This window comes from Rattus norvegicus, chromosome 1 (genome assembly GCF_021556685.1).
Source record: "Rattus norvegicus strain SHRSP/BbbUtx chromosome 1, alternate assembly SHRSP_T2T, whole genome shotgun sequence".
Classification (NCBI taxonomy): domain Eukaryota; kingdom Metazoa; phylum Chordata; class Mammalia; order Rodentia; family Muridae; genus Rattus; species Rattus norvegicus.
This window is the reverse complement of record NC_141534.1, coordinates 151223503-151247423: the sequence shown is the minus strand read 5'-3', so window position 1 is coordinate 151247423 and position 23921 is coordinate 151223503. Positions and strand designations below refer to the sequence as shown.

The 23921-nt window shown below is 41.4% G+C and overlaps 1 long non-coding RNA gene across 1 annotated transcript in view; it reads right to left on the bottom strand.

The window, feature by feature from the left end:
* Positions 1-415: 415 nt before the first annotated feature.
* Positions 416-23921, bottom strand: part of LOC134485145 (uncharacterized) — a 62742-nt gene continuing 39236 nt past the window's right edge. Inside the window, exons 3-4 of the long non-coding RNA XR_015651849.1 lie at positions 15595-15684; positions 416-3036 (exon numbers count right to left, since the gene is read on the bottom strand). This is a non-coding gene — a long non-coding RNA (uncharacterized LOC134485145). The remainder of the gene's footprint in view (positions 3037-15594; positions 15685-23921) is intronic.

The following is a 23921-nucleotide window of genomic DNA, read 5'->3' as shown; positions in this document are numbered from 1 at the left end:
TTGGTACCTGGTATCTATCTAGAAAAGTGTCCATTTTCTCCAGATTTTCCAGTTTTGTTGTATATAGGCTTTTGTAGTAGGATCTGATGACTTTTTTAATCTCTTCAGATTCTGTTGTTATGTCTCCTTTTTCATTTCTGATTTTCTTAATTTGGATACACTCTCTGCGACCTCTGGTTAATCTGACTAAGGGTCTATCTATCTTATTGATTTTCTCAAAGAACCAGCTCCTGCTTTTGTTGATTCTTTGTATAGTCCTTTTTGTTTCTACTTGGTTGATTTCAGCTCTGAGTTTGATTATTTCCTGCCTTCTACTCCTCTTGGGTTTATTTATTTCTTTTTGTTCTAGAGCTTTAAGGTATGCTGTCAAGCTGCTGACATATGCTTTCTCCTGTTTCTTTTTGCAAGCACTCAGAGTTATGAGTTTTCCTCTTAGCACAGCTTTCATTGTGTCCCATAAGTTTGGGAATGTTGTATCTTCATTTTCATTAAATTCTAAGAAGTCTTTAATTTCTTTCTTTATTTCTTCCTTGACCAAGTTTTCATTGAGTAGAACACTGTTCAACTTCAATATATATGTGGGCTTTTTGTCATTAATGTTATTATTGAAGACTAGTCTCAGTGTGTGGTGATCTGATACAATGCATGGGATTATTTCTATCTTCCTGTATCTGTTGAGGCCTGTTTTGTGACCAATTTTGTGGTCAATTTTGGAGAAGGTTCCATGAGGTGGTGAGAAGAAGGTATATCCTTTTGTTTTAGGATGGAATGTTCTATAAATATCTGTTAAATCCAATTGTTTCATAACTTCTGTTAGTTTCTCTACATCTCTGTTTAATTTCTGTTTCCATGATCTGTCCAGTGATGAGTGGGGTGTTGAAATTTCCTACTATTATTGTGTGAGGTACAATGTGTGCTTTGAGCTTAAGTAAGGTTTGTTTTATAAATGTAGGTGCCCTTGCATTTGGAGCATAGGTATTTAGGAATGAGAGTTCATCTTGGTGGATTTTTCCTTTGATGAATACGAAGTGTCCTTCCTTATCTTTTTTAATGACTCTTGGTTGAAAGTCAATTTTATTTGATATCAGAATGGCAACTCCAGCTTTTTTCTTTGGGCCATTTGCTTGGAAAATTTGGGACATTTACTCTGAGGTAGTGTCTGTCTTTGTCTCTGAGATGTGTTTCCTGCATGGAGCAAAATGCTGGGTCCTCTTTACATATCCAGTCTGTTAGTCTATGTCTTTTTATTAGGGAATTGAGTTCGTTGATATTGAGAGATAGTAAGGAATAGTGATTATTGCTTCCTGTTATTATTGTTGTTAGAGGTGGAATTATGTTTGTTTGTCTCTCTTTTGGTTTCATTGCAAGGAAATTATATTCTTGCTTTCTGTACAATGTAGTTTTTCTCCTTGTGTTTGAGTTTTGCATCTATTATCCTTTGTAGGGATTGGTAGAAAGATATTGCGTAAATTTGGTTTTGTCGTGGAATATCTTGGTTTCTCAATCTATGTTAATTAAAAGTTTTGCTGGAAAGTTTTATAGTAACTTGGGCTGGCATTTGTGTTCTATTAGGGTCTGTATGACATCTGTCCAGGATCTTCTGGCTTTCATAGTCTCTGGTGAGAAGTCTGGTGTAATTCTTATAGGTCTGCCCTTATATGTCACTTGACCTTTTTTCCCTTACTGCTTTTAATATTCTTTGTTTTGTGCATTTGCTGTTTAAACTATTATGTGATGGGAGGAATTTCTCTTCTGGTCCAATCTATTTGGAGTTCTCTAGGCTTCTTGTATGTTTATGGGCATCTCTTTCTTTAGGTTAGGGAAGTTTTCTTTTATAATTTTGTTGAATATATTTACTGGCCCCTTAAGTTCACTTTCTTCTATACCTATTATCCTTAGATTTGATCTTCTCATTGTGTCCTGGATTTCCTGTATGTTTTGGGCTAGGAGCTTTTTGCGTTTTACATTACCTTTGACAGTTGTTTAGATGTTTTCTATGGTATCTTCTGCCCCTAAGATTCTCTCTTCTATCTCTTGTATTCTGTTGGTGATGCTTGTGTCTACGGCTCCTTGTCTCTTCCTTTGGTTTTCTATATCCAGGGTTGTCTCCCTTTGTGCTTTCTTTATTGTTTCTATTTCCATTTTCAATTCCTTCACCTGTTTGGTTTTGTTTTCCTGTAATTCTTTCAGGGATTTTTGTGTTTCCTCTCTAAGGGCTTCAACTTGTTTACTTGTGCTTTCCTGCATTTCTCTAAGGGAGTTCTTTATGTCTTTCTTAAAGTCCTCCATCATTATCAAAAAATGTGATTTCAAATCTAAATCTTTCTTTTCTGGTGTGTCTGCATATCCAATATTTTCTTTGTTGGGAGATCTTGGTTCTGATGATGCCAAGTAGTCTTGGTTTCTGTTGATTAGGTCCTGTACTTGCCTCTAGCCATTGGGTTTTCTCTAATGTATGCTTGTCTTGCTGTTTCTGGGAGTGACTTGGCCCTGCTGTAGGCCTCTGTGTCAGTACTCCTGTAGAACTGTTTTCCTGTTTTCTTTCAGCCTTTCCTGAGAACAGGTACTCTGCTCTCAGCTGTGGTGGCACTCCTGGAGACTGTCTTCCAGCTCTCGGCGTGGGCAGGAATCAAAGGTTCCTGTCCCTGATTGCTCATGTAGGTCCTTGCACCCAATGGGCACAGTTGGCACTATGCAATTCCCTCTTCAGTCTGGACTATGGGCAGAGGGTATTCTCCTCTGACTTCTCAGGGGTATCCATACTTCTGAGGTTCTGCTCTCTTCCCCCATGGGATTTGGGTGCAGGGAGCTGTTTGGCCGGATCAGTTCTGTCCTGGGCACAGACCAGAACTGCAGGTACTGGTGGCTGTCTGTTCCTATATCCCTCTGTCCAGAGGCACTGCGCAGTTTCCCCTTGGACCAGGGATGTCAGCTGAGGTGTGCAGAGGTGGCAGTCTGTCCTGCAGCCTCGGGATGTCTGCACTACTGGGTGGTTCGCTCTTTTCCCCATGGGATTTTGCTGTCTTCATGATTATTCTAGACTCATTTGGGGCAAAATTACATGAAAAAGACTTATTTGAGGTACACATAGTTTTAACTTCTTAGCATCATTATGTTTTTTAAGGCAAAAAAATAGTTTTATATCTCATTCAATGCATATCTAATATATCCAAAATATTATTTAGTATATAAACAGTATAAAATCAGCAGTGACATAGTCAATTTTGTTTGCATACCAGATCTTCAAAACACAGTGAATGTTTAATATTTCCATCTATCTATTCAGACTAATCACATTTCAGTAGTTTGAGGCCTACAAATAACTGGCCATTGGACAGCAAGCAAAACTTAGAGAGCAAGATCTCTATATTTTTTTCTAAATATGAAAATATATATTTCATTTATAAGGTATCAAGAAGTATGAGGATTCTGTGAAAATCCAGATGAAACCATTATATTCGAGCCTATGGAGAAAAAAAGAAAATGTTTCTTCCTACTGCAATTCATTGTTTTAAAGACTAGATATAGTTTTATAAAGTGATAACCTAAACAGGTGCATGTACTTGCCTAGTATATGCAAGGTCATTGGATTGATTCCCCAGTGCTGCAAGAATAGTAGTAATAAATAATGAGAAGAATTATACTATAATTAAGTTTACCATTAATAACTATAAACTGTCTCTGCCAGAAATTACTTTCAAAGATGAGCATAGTGGTTCATGCCTTTAAGTTCAAAACTTGGTACTCTAAGGCAGGAGGATTAACATAAATTTGAGGCCAGCCTAACTGTGATTTAAAAAAAAACTGAAATAAAGGTATGGAGAGATGGAGGCAATTAAGAATCCTTTGCTATGCAATTATGAAGACCAAAGCTGAGATCCCATCACCCACATAACAAGCCAGGCATCCTGCAAAATAAAAAATAATAAATAAATAAATAAAAATTTTAAAAATAGACCACAGAAAAAGCTATTATGAATATGGGGATTCTGTTTTAAAATTTATCAAAAACTAAAATAACCATAGACTAAGAAAGCAATTTAACATGAAACAGTCCACCAAAATGTAATCAAGCCCCTCCAAAGGAAATCAAGCCCCTAAGAGTTTAAGAGGGAAGGCCACTAAAAAGAGAAACATAATCACCAGCAGGTAAGTGGGGAAGGCTTATCATGAGCAATTAAACACATTTCCATAAACCACTGCTTTTAATCACCCTTGTTGTTTTAAGTTGATTAAAAGTGATATTAGTATTGGAATGCTAAGGCTGTGACACTATCCCATCGTTACAACCTGTTTTTGTAAGCATTCATTCCAACACACATGAGCAGTGCAAATTTCCTCACATCTCATAAACCCACATGAAACACAACCCTCAGAACCAGTAGAAATAAAGGGAGGGAAGACAGAGAAAGAGAGGGAGAAGGGAGGGAGCATAGGAAGGAACAAACATGCTGTACTCAAACGTTTCATCAAAGAATTGTTCTAACAGGGATAAAAGGAGAATCAGATCAAATGTCAACAGTTGAGAACTGGTTAGGTAAACTACTCTTCATTAGATTATTCTGTAAGCATTAGAAATGTCAACCTGGACCACGGGAGGAAACATGGAAGATATAACAATGAAAACGCAATTGTGTACACCCTAATTATAACTGCATATAATGTCTTCATCTGCAGAAATGAGTGTGATTTTTCCTTCTCAGCATTTTTTCGAACACAATCCTTGCAAAAATATTTTTAATGATGCTATTTGCATTTAAAGGTCATTATATAAAAATAAATATACAAATAAGGATTCACCATCCTGTCTGTCACGCACAGTACACACAGTCATACCCAAGCCTGCTTCTTTGGGGATACATGGCAATTTGTTGAGATACTATGGTTTCATGAAAGCATAAAGCACATGCAATACACCACACTGCTGTAGTCTGCCTATCTTTACAAATCACACGTCTTCAGCTCCATTTCATAATACTGAAAGACACAACTTTAAGAGAGAATTCTTTCAAAGTGCACAGTCCACAGGAATAGGTCAAGACTTTTATGGGAAAATCAGTAATCAAAGTGGGGAATTGGCCCCTTTTCTCCTCTCCCTTCTCTCCAGTCCCTTCTGTGTCTTCTTCTTCATACTCTCTGTCTCCTCTTCACCTTCATCTTAGTTCCTTTTTATGGCTGTGATAAAACACCATAACCAGGGCAAACTATGAAAGAAAGCATTTCATTTGGTGCTCATAGCTCCACAGGGCTAGAGTCCGTAATCGTTACGTTGGGGAACATGGCAGCAGGCAGACAGACATGATGCTGGAGCAGTAGCTGAGAGCTCACATCTCAATCCATTAGGGATGGAGTGAGCTTTTGAAACCTCAGAACCTACCTCTGGGGACATACTTCTTCCAACAGGCCACACCTTGTGATCCTTGACAAACAGTTCCACTAACTAGGGAATGCTTAGTTCCACCAAGCATTCAAATAAATGGGCCTATGAAGCCATGACTATCTCATCCTACGATTAATTCAGAGTGTGAGGAGGTGGAGAGATGAGAGTCTGTGTGCATTACAGGTAGAAATGTAAACTGATGTACCTCACATGAGAAACCTTGGCAATTCCTCAAAAGATTAAGTATAAAATTCCTAGAATGCAGAGAACCACTCCGAAGAGTCAGAGAAAAAAGACATGCATCCCTGTTGTAAAACTTACCTTGAGCAGCAATTACTGGAAGAACTAACCTCAGAAAAGGCCACTTGGCCTGCCTTCCTCCCACAGGGAGCTAAACAAGTCTCTCTTTTTCTGTGGTTTTTATTTGTGTATATTAATTGGAAAAATAATGGGATTTCACTCTGACAACCTCGTATATGCATTAATGTATGTCAACTATAGCCCACCTCAGTATCCTCTCTTTTCTCATTTCCCTGTTTCCCTTCTGCTCCTCTTTTCCCTCCGTGCTACTCTCCCCCCACCTTGATTCCACATGAGTGAAATAAATGACACTTTTCTTTTTTTTTCCATCTTTATTAACTTGGGTATTTCTTATTTACATTTCGATTGTTATTCCCTTTCCCGGTTTCCAGGCCAACATCCCCCTAACCCCTCCTCCTCTCCTTCTCTATGAGTGTTCCCCTCCCATCATCCTCCCACTACTGCCCTCCCCCCAACAATCACGTTCACTGGGGGTTCAGTCATGGCAGGACCAAGGGCTTCCCCTTCCACTGGTGCTCTTACTAGGCTATTCATTGCTACCTATGAGGTTGGAGTCCAGGGTCAGTCCATGTATAGTCTTTGGGTAGTGGCTAAGTCCCTGGAAGCTCTGGTTGGTTGGCATTATTGTTCATATGGCGTCTCAAGCCCCTTCAAGCTCTTTCAGTCCTTTCTAAGATTCTTTCAATGGGGGGCCCGTTCTTAGTTCAATGGTTTAATGATGGCATTCGCCTATGTATTTGCTGTATTCTGGCTGTGTCTCTCAGGAGCGCTCTACATCTAGTTCCTCTCAGCCTGCACTTCTTTGCTTCATCCATCTTATCTAGTTTGGTGGCTGTAAATGTATGGGCCACATGTGGGGCAGGCTGTGAATGGGTGTTCCTTCTGCCTCTGTTCTAAACTTTGCCTCCCTATTCCCTCCCAAGGGTATTCTTGTTCCCCTTTTAAAGAAGGAGTGAAGCATTCGCATTTTGGTCATCCTTGAGTTTCATATGTTCTGTGCATTTAGGGTAATTCGAGCATTTGGGCTAACATCCACTTATCAATGAGTGCATACCATGTGTGTTTTTCTGTGATTGGGTGACCTCACTCAGAATGATATTTTCCAGTTCCATCCATTTGCCTATGAATTTCATAATGTCATTGTTTTTGATAGCTGAGTAATATTCCATTGTGTAGATGTACCACATTTTCTGTATCCATTCTTCTGTTGAAGGGCATCTGGGTTCTTTCCAGCTTCTGGCTATTATAAATAAGGCTGCTATGAACATAGTGGAGCACGTGTCTTTGTTATATGTTGGGGCATCTTTTGTGTATATGCCCAAGAGAGGTATAGCTGGGTCCTCAGGTAGTTCAATGTCCAATTTTCTGAGGAACCTCCAGACTGATTTCCAGAATGGTTGTACCAGTCTGCAATCCCACCAACAATGGTGGAGTGTTCCTCTTTCTCCGCATCCTCGCCATCATCTGCTGTCACCTCAGTTTTTGATCTTAGCCATTCTCACTGTTGTGAGGTGAAATCTCAGGGCTGTTTTGATTTGCATTTCCCTTATGACTAAAGATGTTGAACATTTCTTTAGGTGTTTCTCAGCCATTCGGCATTCCTCAGCTGTGAATTCTTTGTTTAGCTCTGAACCCCATTTTTAATAGGGTTATTTGTCTCCCTGCGGTCTAACTTCTTGAGTTCTTTGTATATTTTGGATATGAGCCCTCTATCTGTTGTAGGATTGGTAAAGATCTTTTCCCAATCTGTTGGTTGCCGTTTTGTCCTAACCACAGTGTCCTTTGCCTTACAGAAGCTTTGCAGTTTTAAAAGATCCCATTTGTCGATTCTTGATCTTAAAGCATAAGCCATTGGTGTTTTGTTCAGGAAATTTTCTCCAGTGCCCATGTGTTCGAGATGCATCCCCACTTTTTCTTCTATTAGTTTGAGTGTATCTGGTTTGATGTGGAGGTCATTGATCCACTTGGACTTAAGCTTTGTACAGGGTGATAAGCACTTTTCTTTCTGAGTCTGGCTTCTTTTGCTTACCTTGATAGGCTATAGTTCTATGCATTTTCCTGAAAATATCATGAACTTTTTCTTCTTCAAACTGCAAACACTCTTCGGGGAAGAACATCCTTTATGTACCAGGGAATCGAGACTGTTTCATTACCAAGCCTGGCATGAACTCCCATGGGCCTAAACATACTTTGAAGCATCCTTGTCATCTGCCAGCTTTTACACACAATCATCACCTCCAGTCTCTTTGTTAACACCTACAATTTCCATTCCAGTCTGGACACTTTAGTGTTCTATCAGCCCTGCATGTATAAATTGTTATTTGTCTAAAAAAAAAACACAAAACCATTATGATTTGTTCATTTCCTCAAAGTTTACTTGTGATGAGTCCTATATGCACAGAAATTTAATAATAACCTTTACTATTTTGTCTTGCAACGTGGCTCCTGTACCGTTTGTGTTCCTAGATTCAGCAAGGGACACAAATAAGCAACAAAAGTGTATCTTTCTTCCTTACAGCTTATGCCCAAATAATTGAAACCAGGTGTTCAAAGGCATACAGGAATGCTCATGGCAATATTATAATAGCCAATGGTTGGAAACACCTACAATGTTCCTCAAAAAATTATAAATGAGTGCATAGGTCATTTATGGGATACTATTCTGCCATAGAAGAAATGAAGGACTGACATAACCATGGTGTTGACGAACTTAGAACAATATGCTGAGTGAAAGAAGACTGAAGGTTGCAGAAAATGCCATATTTTTTTAATAAAAATAGATGAATGTAAGGGACGAAGACATAGTTTCGCAGTTAAGAGCACTAGCTACTCTTCTGGAGGGCTAGAATTCAGTTCCCAGATATCAGGAAGCTCACAACTGTCTGTAACTCCAGACCCAGGGAATCCACCACTTTCATCAGGCTTCTGTAGGCACTGCACACATGGTGAGCAGATATTCATACAAAACATTCATCCACATTATGGTAATCTTTTTCCAAGATATTTTTATTAATTATTTAGGAGCTTCATATAGTACACTCCAATCACAGTTCCCACCCACCCCCAGGTCTACCCTCCCACCTTTGTACTCCACAACTCCTAAAGTAAAATTTGTGTTGCCTATACACTCATTGGAGCATGGTCAAATTCCCAGTGGCCAGCCACTAAAAGGAAACTTGAGCCCTGCCCCACCGGCTCCACGCCAGAAGCCATCAACTGTAAAGAACCACAGTTCAGCATCTTTATCACAATGTTTAAGGACTCTCTTCAGGGGAGTATGGGGGGGCAGTAAGGGGGATATATAGGGAAATACCTGTATGGGGGAGGGGGAGGGGAAGGGATGGGGCTTATGGACAGGAAACCGGGAAGGGGAATAACCTTTGAAATGTAAGTAAAGAAATATATCTAATAAAAAATTATTTAAAAGAAAAAGACAAACAAAGTAGAAAAAAGAGCTTTACCCTTCCAGAAGGAAAAAAAAAGGAATCACTTCAATAACATCCTGTCTGAACTGTTTCTTTTTGGGTTAGAAAAAGAGGTGGTCACAGAAGCCTTCAATGTCTCTCATTCAGTTATGAATCTTTAGTCGTCAATACCACTCTAAAAGAAGCTTGCTTGTCTATAGCAACATGGATTTCCACATGGTTTCCAGCAGCAGCACAGATCAACCTGGTCCCTGCTGGCAGCCTCAGTCATGAACATCACCATGGTCTCCGTCTAAGGAATGGATCACAGACATCATGGTGGCACCTGGACCATGGATAACAATATGGCTTCTATTGGCAGCATGGATTACAGACATCAACATGTCCTCTGCGAATTAATTGTCTTTAGAAGGGTATCTTTTTAAATAGGTAAATTTCTAAAGATAGCAGAAGCACCATTGTCACAGGTTGAGTGGAACAGCTGCTTAATGGACAGAGAGATTTGTTTTGTATAACTCTAAATGCCATTGAATTGTTCTCATCAACATAGTCATTTTTGTATTGGTGAATTTCATCTCAAATTAAAAGGTTCTAAAAACAGCTCCCAGGCAAACAAGATTAATGAAAGTTGTTACTGTCAACCAGAGAGCATGGTAACAAAGATCCAGGATCTGTCAAGTACTGGGATGGTCCCCTGGATAGCATGGTATTCTATGGGGAGGAAGGAACAAATAGCTCCTTTGGATATTACTTACTGTCTACTCAGATCTCTGACAGGAAAAAAGTTTGACTTTAAGCCTGACTTAATTTGTAAGCCTGATTTAAGTTTGCTAAATTACCTAGTGTATGGATCAGAAATCACAGACTGAGAAAAAGTATTTGCCTGAGAGTCAGAGAACTCAGACTCAGTCCTCACCAAATCTTTCCCTTACTAAACTCATGGTCTGGGCCAGGGCTTTGGGCATAAAGCTCTCGAGACCTCAGAGCATAAAATGGGGTGTCCTGGTACAGGGATAGACCAATTTCTGTCACCCATCGTCTTCTTATGTATGCTTGGGTTGCCTCTGCATCAGGCTGCTATATGCAAACCCGGGCACATCTCTGCCTCTATTTTCACTGGCAAGTGTGAGCGCAGGTCTCTACCGTCAACTATTTCATACTCGGCTTGGATTCTTTTGAGCAATTACCTAGCAACTGAATTATGCGATCATACCCATTTTAATTTATGAAGGACATTTCACTGGAAAGGAAGACTAACTTTTAGGGAAGGAAACTATGCTTTAGTGAGTTCTTCTATATGTGCTGTCTTTCCATCTCTTTCTCTCTGCCTTCTCTATCACATAGAGAAACCTTTCTTCCATAGTTTCATACTAATGTTCTACGTCAAGGAATAAGGATTTCTGCCTGGGATCACATTTGCCATTGGCATTAATGGCAGACATAAAGGTTATATTGAGACTCTACCTTACAAATATTCGAATGCTTGCTAGGCAAATCTTTGGTTTGAAAACTAAATTGGATTATACATATTGAATTTCTGAAGTGGCCTATGTATAAAAACAGCCAGTGTTGATGTGTTGAAAGAAGTGTTTGTCTGGTGTGCAGGAAGACCTGGGTTTGATGATGCCCAGTACCACATAGCATTCTCTCTCTCTCTCTCTCTCTCTCTCTCTCTCTCTCTCTCTCTCTCTCTCTCTCTCTCTCTCCCTCTCCCTCCCCCTTTCCTCCTTCCCCCTCCCCCTTTCCTCCTTCCCCCTCCCCCTTTCCTCCTTCCCCCTCCCCCTCTCCTCCTCCCCCTCCCCCCTCCCCTCCCCCCATCTCTTGTTCTCACTCTCCCCTCCTCTTTGTCATAGAAACTATTTGTAACTTTGCTGGTATCTCTTAGTGAGAAAGACAAATAGAGAGAAGGATTTACCTTAAACATAACAAAAGGTAGACCTTGATCTGAGAGTATAATAGGGGAAATGTACTTTCTGGATACCTTGAAGATTTATTTATTCTTATGTATATGGGTACAGTATAGCTGTCTTCAGACACACACAAGAAGAGGGCATCAGATCCCATTACAGATGGTTGTGAGCCACCATGTGGTTGCTGGGAATTGAACTCAGGACCTCTGGAAGAGCAGTCAGTGCTCTTAACCATTGAGCCATCTCTCCAGTCTTTGAAACTATACCAAAACAAATCCAGTGTGGAAAGTGAGGTTGTTATGTTTCTGTGCATCTCTGGGAATGAGTGTGGTGGCCCAGTTCTTTGATCTTCATAGGTAGTCCTGCTGGTGATGACTATTTGCAACTTTGCTGGCACCAATCTTGACTACTTGAGGGGAGGTCCACAGCTAGTTTAATCAGGGATCAAAGTATGGACTAAACACTTGATCACTACTAGGTAGATTTAAAAAGATCAAATTAGAAGATGTCAGCTTCATTTTTCTATAAAGCTGACTTTAAAGTCTATTCACTACATCACCTAATAAAGCCCCTCCTCTCAATTTATGTGCATGTACGTATGTATGGGGTTTGTGAGTGTGTGTGTGTGTGTGTGTGGCCACTCTGTGTGTGTGGCCAGTGTGTGGTATGTGTGTGTGTGTGTGTGTGTGTGTGTGTGGCCAGTGTGGTGTGTGTGTGTGTGTGTGTGTGTGTGTGTGTGTGTGTGTGTGGCCACTCTGTGTGTGTGGCCAGTGTGGCCACACACACACACACACACACACACACACACACGCATGTGAAGAGGATATCCCATGTGGCTGAGCCTTGGCAGGAGAGATTTGGGGCAGAAGCATGGAGCTTGTGGCTATCTAGACCCAGTGCAGTAACCTGAGAACTCAGGCATGGGGCAACTCCAAATTCTGTCTCAGCATTACTTCTTTGATGGTTACGTTAGATTTCTATAAAGGCTCTGCAGCCTCCTGAATCATGGTAAGAGTTGCTTATGATCTAGAAAAACAATATAAAAGGTGGGAAAGAAAAAAAAGAATGGGTCAAAATGTTGGCAATTGATGAAGGAGGTGAGGTGCCCAGGATCTCATACACTTCTATTTCGAGTGTAATTCTTCCCATAAATCCTTTTTATTAAATCCCCAAAGATAAAAAATCTTCTATGAATTCAAATACCTCTAGAATCTTTGTTTTCCAGTGCCAGTGGGAAGTTACATCTGACTGGTAACTTGTCACTTTCAAGGGAAACACCCTCTCTTTGTGATCCTTGACGTCCCTGCTCTATCCTGGTTAACAGTTTCCACCCGCACTGTTCTACAACCTTAGGTTTTAGAAGCTTCTTCTAGAACCTGCCTCACATTCTCAGACTCCAGCTATCGAGTAACAAAACTCAGTCAGGACACACAGAGTTCCAGCAGTTGCCTTGCTGGTAACTATAAAAGGCTTCTTACAATGAGCAAAGCCCCATCTGCAGAATCCTGCAGGAGCCACCCTTGTCAATGCAGAGGAGCTGAAGGTCAAAAGCTGATATTCTTTTCCCCACTGCCCTGCATCCTCTTTCTCCCATCCCTTCCTCTCCTCCTTATTAATTTTCAGACAGGGTCTAGTGTATCTCTAGCTGTCCTTAAACTGCTTTTATAGCTGAAAATTACCTCAGACCTGATCCTCCTGCCTCTACCTCCTGAAGGATGAGATTGTATGTGCTACCATAGTTGACTTACATAGTGCTGGATATCAAATTCAGGGCTTCTAATGTGCCAAGCAGGCACACTATGAACTAGTCCATATTCTAGATTCTCCCATTCCATTAGAAGGATTATGCTGTCATGTGTGGGATCTCAGGTAGAAGTGAAGGGGCCCAAGATAGTGGTTCCAAGTTTGCAAAGCACAGGCAGGTCCTCATATTCCAAGTGCAGTTTCTTGGGCACAGTCCACACTGAGAACCTTAAGCAAATCTCCTAGTAAGTAGCAGGAATTGTCTCTGATTTCTGACTGAGGGTCCTATGTGACGTTTTGTCCCTGCTGACATGACTTCCCTGTCTTGGTGAACTTTACTCTCTGAACAAAATAAACCTTTCCTTCCTCAAACAGCCTTTAACAAGTATTTTGGCACTGTATCAAAAACACTGAGAAAAATAGCTAAACAGAATCACTTCGGGGCTTATTAGCATGAAGCATTAGCTTTTTTCTTTTGAGGAAAGTGGTGTTTGTTTGGCTTTTTGAGACACGGTTCTCTGTGTAGCCTTGGCTGTCCTGGAACTCACTCTGTAGACCAGGCTGGCATGGAACTCAGAAATCCACCTGCCTCTTCCTTCTGAGTGCTGTGACAAAAATCATGAACCAACACACCAGGTGCTTCTTTTCCTTTTTTTTAAATAATATTTTATTTTGTTTTATAATATTAAAACAAAAATATTTTTGTTTTATAATATTAAATCAAAAATATTTTGTTTTAATAGCATTAACTCTTCGTAGGGAAGAATGAACAAATACCTATTCATTCCAAACGAGGCCAACAACAGACCAAAAAAAAATTTTTTTTATTCCAGCTTAGCTGGATGAACCAATGAGCTAACTGGGGTTACTTACAGGATAAGGGCATTATCTACAGCAGTGGTTCTCAACCTGTGAGTCTTGACACTCTGGGGACAAGGGATACACATCAGATACCTGCATATTGGATATTTACATTACAATTCATAACAGTAGCAAGTTATGAAGTAGCGATGTAGCAAGATTATAACTATGAAGTATCAATGAAAATAATTTTATGGTTGGGGTCATCACAATGTGAGGAAGGTTCACAGCTTTAGGAAGGGTAAGAACCACTGATCTATAGGAAATCCAACAATCCACCTACAGCTATACCAGTTTACACATCCCCAGGGAAAGGTAGGGTCCTGTTAATACCTCCTTGTCCTCCATGAAGAAAGACTAGTGCAGCCAGTGTTTGGTGTAGATAACCGCAGGTGCTCTGACATGGAGACTCCAATACCCATGCTTAGAGAACAAGGTTTCACGGCATAGAGCTTTAGTTTTAGCTTGTAAGCAAAAATAACTCCTTAGACCTGGATAGCTCAGCTTTTCTTTTATACAGGAAGAGGATAGAAAAATGAGTTTAGGGAGAGGGAAGGGAAGGTGTCTAAATAAATTGCAGTTCTTCATCTCAAATTATGCACATAGAGGCTAATACAGGAAGTTGAGGGTCAGTCTAACAGCCCTTCACGAGTGCCATCTCCTGTTCTCAAGTGGGACTGCATTAGAAAACGCAGCCTTTTTAGATCAGGGTCCATTTCAGTATGAATTCCTAGACATGGGACTGGGAAATGCTTCAGGCCAACACCAAATGCTGAGTTGGGAACAAAATGCCAGAGACCTCGCACAACTCTTCTCTGGAAACACCTGCAGGTTAGTGAGGGTTGTGTCTGCAACAAACGTCCTCCGCATCATAAAGAACTCTTTCACTGGAGTTTGGGGAGGGACCGTACAGTCCTTGAATTACTCCCTCTAGTGAAGGAGTCAGGAAAATGCCTGAAAATCCTATCCGCGTGTGCCAAGTTAGCTGATAGCCAGGAACATGGGGTAGTTGGAAAGCTTCCCGGACAAGATTACAGGGAGCTGACGCTTCAGCATGTGTAGGAGTTTGCCAGGCTGGAAGCGGGCACAGATAAATGATCCAGGCATATGGATGAGGGAGGAAAGCAAACAGAATCTGGGGGGGGAAAACGCCCTGTTTCAGGTTGAACAGAATGCAATCAACAAGCATCTGGAAAGGAAGGGGGTGGATGATGAGCAGGACAGGTCGCTGAGGGTCAGTAAAGCCCAGCCTGTGAACCCTGGGGCTTGAGGTAAGGCACATCTGTTTTTTAGAAAAAGCCTGGCCTCACCCGCCTCACCTCTGGCATATTTTCAGACTCATTTGTTTCTGGTTTCTTAATAAACTATCCTTTCTCCTACTGGAAAAACAATGGAAAGAAGAGGAAGAAGGAAGGGAATAGAAGACAGGATGGGAGTGGGGAATAATGAGAAGAGGGAGGGAGAAATGGAAAATGGATGAGAAAAGAATCTGCCCACAGTAACCAGTGGCGCGGGAATGGGGGAACCTCAGAAGTGAGAGGCACAATGACTCAGGTAAGAAATCCTAGAAGGGCATGTCAAATGCCAGGTAGGAGAGGTTCCTGCAGTTTGAGATGCATTCATTCCAGGAAGCTAGGGCAGTGGGGCAGGAGCATGGGAGGGTTTAGACTGGAAGTAGGGAGTCACGAATGTATTTATGGCCCTGAAGTCTTAGAAGAGGTTGAACTCAGTCCTGAAGGGTGAGGATAAAGGGTAGTAGACGGGCATTGGGCAGTCCTACCCAAATCCTAGATTTTGACTTTAAGCTCCTAACAGTGGACTTTGCAATACCATGAAGTGCCAAGGAGGCTTTAAAAGCCAGGTGCAGATGTAATCTATGCTTGTAAGGGCTCTTTCCACTGAACTCTAAAGGATCCCCACACAATTTGTTTTGTCTTTCTGAAATGTGACTTACCTGTGAATGAACCACTGTGTAAAAAGCTGAGTAACCAGTTTCCTTTTCCCGTGAAGATCTTGGTATCTTCACTTAATGGCATGGAATTTTCTGGGTGCCAAAGCAAAAGAAAATGAGAATTTATGCCAAACCCTAGCAAAAGAAATTAAAACCTTTAGCCATGGACATATAAGTAAATAAAAATTAATAACTTTTATTTCTCCACCTATCTCCTTTAGAGATGTATTTCCAATAAATATACATTTTAAAGTAAGGTTTAAACATATTTATATTACTTTACATGCTAAGAATAATTGTAATAAATCAAAAAGTTATTTATTGTGATTGTGTGTGTGTGTGTCTATAAGTAAAGCTTACCAGTACCACAGTGCACACATGGAGGTGAGACTATAAAATGTGGGAGTTAGTTCTCCCCTCCCACCTTTATGTGCGTTCTGAGAGTAGAACTCAGATCATCAGGCTTGTAAGGCAAGCAGTTTTACCTGCTGAGCCCTCGTATTGCCCTCCAAAAAATGTTTAACTTAGTGAGGTACAGTTACATGAAATGCAGATGCCAGGTATTTGAACGATTTACTTGTGAGTCCACATCCTCAAGGTATCAGACCAAAGCTGAGGGTGACTCAGGTTGGAGTGACTGGTCAGGGGGAAGACAGCAAAGGAAGCATTGCCAGAGTTCTGAGAAGCCACTGCCTGTTTATACCGTACAGAAGCAACACTATCCCAGAACTGAATCTGTTATCTTAAGGCAGACAGCAGGTGTCCCCAGCTTCCCTGTGTCACCCCAGCCCCCTCAGGACAGAGAGCGGAGGCTCAGAGGATCACTGAGTCAGTCCCAGACACAGGGCAGGAGCTGTGGTGTTCTCTTCCCCCAGCAAGGATTGCCTCTCTCTCTCCTTATGCCTCCACATTGTGGAGGACAGGACTACTGTCCAAACAGACTGCTGTCTTCTTTATGGCTCTTCACTGGCCTGACAGTTGAGAGTATGGGTTTCTGGCTTTTTCCAGTTCCTCTTCCTGCCCGGTCTCTTGTCCTCACTTAGTCCTTTTACTTCTATTCTCATTCCATTCACTCTCCACAGGTAATAGCAGATGACTCCTTAGTTCACTCGCTGTTTGCCCTGAGGGGCTCCCAAGTCTACAACACTAGGCCAGATCTAGAAACAGGGCTATCCGTGGGGTCTCTATGGCAACCAACCTACCCTCTACTGGGATATTACTGGGGTTAAGTTTCACACACTGCATTGTGGTTAGCTGGGCAGCCTTAGTGTATTCAGGACTGTAGGTCTTAGAAAATATGAAGTTGGGTATTGTACAGTTAGTTGGCAATATCTACTCTCAAGAACACTTTTTGTCTGTCTGTCTGTCTGTCTGTCTGTCTGTCTGTCTGGTTTTTGGTCTCTTGAAACATCATCTCCTATAGCCCAGCCCAGCCTTGAACTGGCTACGTAATCGACAATGTCCTTAAACTCCTGCTGCCCCTGCTTCCCCAGGGATGACATACAAACACTAGATTAGTTCTGATAATTTAAAAGTTTTACTTCCTTTGTAAACTCATTATAAATTAGTATTTGTCCATCTGGCTTTTGCCTCTGTCAAGTAATCACTTGGCTCTGTCACCCTACCCCCAACCCCCTCACCACTGTTGTGGAAAGACTCACATCCTAGAAATGAGGTATCTTCTTAAGGGCTTTTTGACACAGGATCTGGAGTGGCTATCCTGGCTACCTGCTGTATACCTGAGAATGACCTGAACTGATCCTCCCATCACTTCTCTTCCTGAGTTCTAGCCTTACAGGATTGTACTACCAATTTCATGAAGTCCTGGGGGACCACACCTGGGGCTTTGAGAATGGTAGATGCATCCTACTGAGCTACATTCTCAGTCAGCATTGTTTTCCCCTGTACTATGTATAGTCTTCTTTTCTGTAATACTATATGGATATGAGTCTTTTCCTGGGGGGGGGCGGGTACTGCCAAACAGTAATGTACACCAGGCAGTCCCCTAAAACCAGACTTCTTTGGTGTGCGCAGTGCTTGCCTCTGACCGAAACTAGGAAGCACTGGGAGGAAGACACACCACATACACCTCTGACTTGTCTGACATCCTTCCAGCTGCCTGGTGTGCACTGTGCCTGAGAGGCCCCCTTACACAGTGCAGACTGCCTGGCTCCAGGCTTGTTTTCAGCACCATTACCAAGGCTAGGTCATGGCTGGCAAAGGACCCAACAATTACAGTCATTATCAAGATGAGGCGATCTCACAGGTAAGACAGGTTTCCAGCAGCTTCAAAATATAGAAATGTCACATTGTTTACAAAGGTTCCCCCAGCTTTGTGATGACAGTGACAAGTGCCTTTGGCAGTCCAGGTGGCTTTTTTTTTTTTTTTTCATCCGTCCTCCCTCTCCACACCCTTACTTCCTAACTCTTTACAACTAAGTTCCTGGACTGGCTGGCAATCTTGGAAAATCTCCTCCCACTCAGTAAGAAGGTATAATAAAAACAAAGTAAGGAAAACAAATATCCCTCAAACATGCTGACAGGTGAGCTATGCAGGAACATGTAACAGGAGGCAGGAAGTTCTATCTCAGTGACCATTTGACTTTTGGGCTACATAAGCCATGGTGCTCCTCCTTCCCAGTATGCCTGTGGTGTGAGGATGGTTCTCTGGCTTCAGTGTGCAGACTTTTTTCTACACTGTGCTCCAAGACAAGAGATAGGCAAGTAACCACTGAAAACAGGAACCTCGTTAAAAGCCTCCCTGGATCATGGTCCCTAGGTTACAGAGACAAGGATCCCTTTGTGTCTGGTTCTCTGTCCTGATGGCCTGCCTAGAATTCTGGGTAGAGCTAGTCAGGCTTCCCCATTCTGGTGCTCCACTGGTACAGAATTCTTTCTATTTCCTATAGGCTCTCCCTGGCAAAATATGGTGTCCAGAGCTGATCTCTGCTTTTAGTTTTCACTCTGACTGAATTTAAAACAGAAATTGGGAATTGGTGACAGGTGCAAAAGCCTGGGACCCCATACAGTGGAAAGGGAGAATCAACTTTGGCAAGTTGTACACTGGCCTCCACATGCATGGCATAACACACACACACACACACACACACACACACACACACACATACACACACACACAGATGACAAAAAAGTGGGTCATTTTCACTGTAGCTAACACAACCGTCCAGCTGCATGTTGAGATACCATATTCTATTTTATGTCTGACCCTGCTCTTTGCCAATATACTCCAACCCTGTTCTGGAAATCAGGCTATTGGGATGACATGGGTAAACTAATCTGAAATATTGAGAAAGCCATGTTACTATGTAGATGTGGATGTGTGAAGCCTGTCCCTGCCATTCCACTCATCCTAGGGGCCCACCACTCATCTGAAGCTACCCACGGATACACACTTGGAAACACCCTCTCAGGTTTCATAGCCGGGTGTCCACTAAGCCTATCTAATTGCAGACTCTCTGTGCTTCTGACCTGCTCCACTTAGTTGGAGTTAATTGCTCCCTACTCAGTCATGTCACAAGAAAACCAGAGCTGGTGATCACAGTAGCCTTCTTAAGTTGACGCAGTAATGAACTTTGAAAAACATTGGGCAAAAATGGCTCCTAGATGGTTCAAAACGAAACTCAGTCAAGTATAATCAGCCAAAAGGATATAATTCAAAGCTATTAGATTTTTAAAAATTGACCACATTTAAAAGTTAAGTATCTTCTTTAAAACATATGAGGTAAGATGGCTTTGGGGGTCTTGCTTAAACCTCACTAAAGTGACTTCCATTAAAAGTTCAACCAAGTTGTGTCAGCTCTTTGACTTACTAATATTTTTCATGGCTCAGTGTTCTCATTTTGAGCCCTTGAGGCTTCATCCCAGTTAAAGAATTTTTTTTAACCCTAGATATTTGAAGAGAACTTATTAATGATATGCAGTTTCCAGTTCCTAAAAGTCTAGTCTCTCTGGTATCATCAGCAGTGTGGCTGGAAACGTTTAGACACACCTATTCTGTGATGAAGCAGCAGCCAGACCCCATTTGACACTCTTGAAGATGAATAATCTCAAAAGGTACCCATTTTTCTTATAGTTTATGAGTTAACAGAGTTGGGGGTATAGCTCACTGGCATTTGCTTAACCCCCATGAGGCCCTGAGGTCAAGCCTTGGCACACTCAAAACAAGATGAAAAGAGTTTTGTTTCCTCTGGTGATCTTTTGAAATACGTTCACTAGGCCCCATGTTTTCAGTTTTTATAGAGACTGGGAACTTAGCTCATTAGGTACGACACTTATCTAACAAGAACTAAGTCGTGAGTTGTATTTCTAACTTCATTAAAAACTGGTTCATTCTTGGCTGCCTGTTGATGTTGAGACCAACCTGGGGCTATATGAGACCCAATCTCAAAAAAAGAATTAAAAAAAAGCTTTAAAAACCCTATAAAGAGTAACCAGCAATTTAACTTATTAAAATGAAAATACAAAAATCTATCCGGCATCCACTTGCTCCTACCAGCTCTCACTCTCAAGTAGTGAGTAGTGGGTTGAAAGACTCCGAGGAGGTCTCCCAGAACTGGAGGACAAAACAAAGGCAAGGGGCCAAAATGCCATTTAAGAGCTGGACATGGAGCAGGAGGCAAGAGACACGGGGGTGCGGTGTCCAGGACTCAGGGAGTGTTCTAGCAGGCATGGGAATATTCCTATCCAGAATTCTTTACTTCTGGAGAACAGATATCCACTTCTCAATTTTTATCTTACAAGGGCCTTGGAGTTCATAAAAGCAAGAATGTGCTCGCTTTAACAATAGCAACAGCAAGTCAGCCCATTTCATAATCTGTAAATGAAAACAAAAGAACAATTGGGTTTCAAAAAATTGAATATTCACACGAACCTGTCAAAAAGAGCGGGGCGGGGGGGGGGAGCCCTAAATGAGATGTGGCTTGTGAGAACAGAAAATCGTGGCACACTAGACAAAGGATTTGAGCCTGGAATGCATAATGAACTCTTAAGATTCAGTAACAACATAAACCTACTTCTACAAATGGGTAAAGGATTTCAATGCCATTTTAGATTTATTTCTTTTATATTTTTATTTATTGTATATGAATACACTGTCAGTCTATGTATTCAGACACACCAGAGAGGAGCATTGGATCCCACTGCAAGCTACCATATAGTTGCTGGGAACTGAACTCAGGACCTCTAGGAGGAGCAGTGAGTGCTCTCCACCACTGAGCCATCAATGCCATTTTAAATCCTATCATGAAATAAGCCAATTAACGAAGCTTACCATCATGAACCTACAGGGAAACATCAATCAAAAACACACTGAGAGAGAGACTACCTCTCCATGTTTTCCATGGGGGCAGAAGCTAAATACATGGACACTATCAAGTGCAAAGAAAAACAAAGCAACTGGAACTCTCAACTGTACTAGCAAAAAGTAGAGTGGTGAGGTCACTTTGGAAGAATCCAGGGGTCCTCATAAATATGAGTACAAAACTCCCCTCATAGGTCATAATTATAGGATCAGCAGTGTACTCAAGGCAGATATAGTCTTCCTGAGGAAGTATACTCAAATTTCATAGCAGGTTCATTCACAGTAACTCAAAGCTAAAAGCCCAAATGCCTGTCAGAGGGGAATGGATAAACACACAAATAACCACAAGTGGAACCCTCATCTGTAAGGAAGGAATTGCTAAGATAGGAAACAGCATGGGAAACTGTAAAACATTACACCAAGTAAAAGAAGTTAGACAGAAAAACAGTCTGTGCCTCATAACCTGTTTATGTGGAATTCTTGAGCAGGCAACGCCAGTCTTAGGAAGGCAGAAAAAAGGAATCAGTAGCTTGCAGGGCTACAGTCTGGAAACTGCTGTGTAGAGTGGGAGGTGAGTGTTCAGGGTGTAAGAATATTCTTTATCTTCAGTGTGCTGGCTTGTGGTTACAGATGGGGATTTCAACTGTGCAAACTCATCAAACTGAAAACAACCCCAAAACCCCACATCAGATGGTGAATTTAAAATGGGTACAAACTTTACCCCAATAAAATTATCTTTAAAACAACCATACCCTTTTTTTGCAATAGAAAGAAAAGTTATTTTCACTTTGAGAATGGGATAACTTGGTACCAAGAGAGGAAGGGGTGGGGCGTAGCAGTGATAGTGTGTTTGACTAGCATATGAAAAGTCCCCCAGAAATAAGAAGAGGCTTTAAGAAGAGTTAGCCATTTCATTTTCAAATAGGCTTTATTCTTCAGAGTGGTTGTGGGTTCTCTGAGTATGAAATGCAGATATTGCCAATGTGATCTCTCTCCCCCACAAAGAGGCAGCCCACACACACACACCAGCACCCATCATGGTACACTCCACTGGTGAAAACTCATGAATCAGAATGGAAAGACCACTATCACCTGAGGTCCACAGTCCATATCAAGTCCTGGTATTGGACATTTCATGGGTTTGTACCTAGATCATTATGACACCACTCAGAGTGTTTTTCCTGCTCTAAAATCCCTCTGTACTTCATTCTCTCATCCTTCTCTATTCAGCCCTTACAATCCCACACCCCCCAGCAGCCATTGATACATGGTTTGCCTTCTCAAGGTTCATTAGAGTTGAAATTGAGCAACCTGCACAGTATGCAAAATGGATTCTTTCAATTAGTCATAGTTAAGGTGCCTCATCTTTTCATCAGCTGATAGAACTTTTTTTTAACCGCTGACGTGTCAATTTATCTAGACGTGCTGTGGTTATCGTTCATCCATTTACTACTGCACTTACCTACCTCTGTATTACTTATTCCTGTTGCTGTGACAAAATACCTCACAAAAGCAACTTAAAGGAGGGTTTGTGTTGGCTCTCCTCTTAAGGATAAAGTGCATGGAAGTGGGAAAGGCCCGATGGCAGGAGTACTAAGTAGCTGGTTACATTGTCTGCAGTATGGAAGCAAAGAGATGGGAAGGTAGATCTCCTGATATTTTCTCCTCATAATTCAGTCTGGAAACTGAGCCCATGAAAAGGAACTGTCCATATTCAGAGTGTGTATTCCTTCCTTAGTCAAAGCTCCCTGGGAACACCTTCGTGGAAGGCTCAGGGCTATGTCTCCTAGGTGATTCTACTAGCCACCAAACAGAAAATGACAATGAACCATAACTTTTATTCAAAGTTATCTTGGTTGTTTCAAAGTTATGGCAGTATGAATAAAGCTTCAAATATTTATGTGCAGATTTTCATGATTTATTATTGTTTAGAGACTTGTTTTCTTTTTTCCTGATGCTGGACATCAAAGTCATACCCTTACAAATGGTGGGCAAGCAACCTATTATACCCCAGCCCAATTGTGAAGAATTTTGTGTTGACATAGTTTTTAACCAAGTTGGACAAATATCTAAGAGTATGGGGATCTGCTGTGATTGAATCTAACAGTGTTAGTCATTGGGCTGGGGATTTAGCTCAGTGGTAGAGCGCTTACCTAGGAAGCACAAGGCCCTGGGTTCGGTCCTCAGCTCTGAAAAAAAAAAGTCATTAGACCTACCTACTCAGAGTCTACAGAAATTCTTCAATTGTGGTTCTAATTTTTCTGCTCTTATATTGGATCCTACCATAAGTACCTGGTCTGGGAGTGATTATGACAATAAATAGAAAAGGCCAGGAAAAAAAAGGTCTAGGTTCTAGATTGGATAGCTTGTATTTATATAACTCTAAAAGAGCAGTAGCTTCAGACCCAGCAAAGCTTCAAGATGTCTATCAAAATGCAGAAATTTAAAAAAAGACTAAAAACAAGGGGTGAGGCTCTGCTCAATGTTTAAGCTGTAACATTCCCCATACATGTAATCATGTATGACTGCACAGACACACACACACACACACACACACACACACACACACACACACACACACACACACACACACACTGTATTCTATTATACTCAACCAAAGAACTTGGAATCAGAGAAAATGGCCATTGGGTCAAGAATAGTAAAAGAGATGATCAAACACAACTCTCTACTTTCCAGTAGCAAAGTGGACAGCTGTTGTCTCCTTTTTTCCTTATTCAAGGGTTATTAGGAGCAGCACCCACCTATAAGATCCAGTTAGCTCCAGCAGCTGGACTTCTGCATGTATCAGACAAGAGTGAGAAATGCTCTAGCACCAGATAGTGGTATATTCTGATCCCAGTAGAGGGCAGCAAGCCAACTTCTACTATGATATGAGTAACCAGGAAGAGCCCATCTACAGACATGAGGTATTAGTCAGAATTCTCAGCTACAGACCACAGGATCTGCCCCAGCTAGTATAAACAGAAAGGTGTCTATTAAGGGTTAAAGA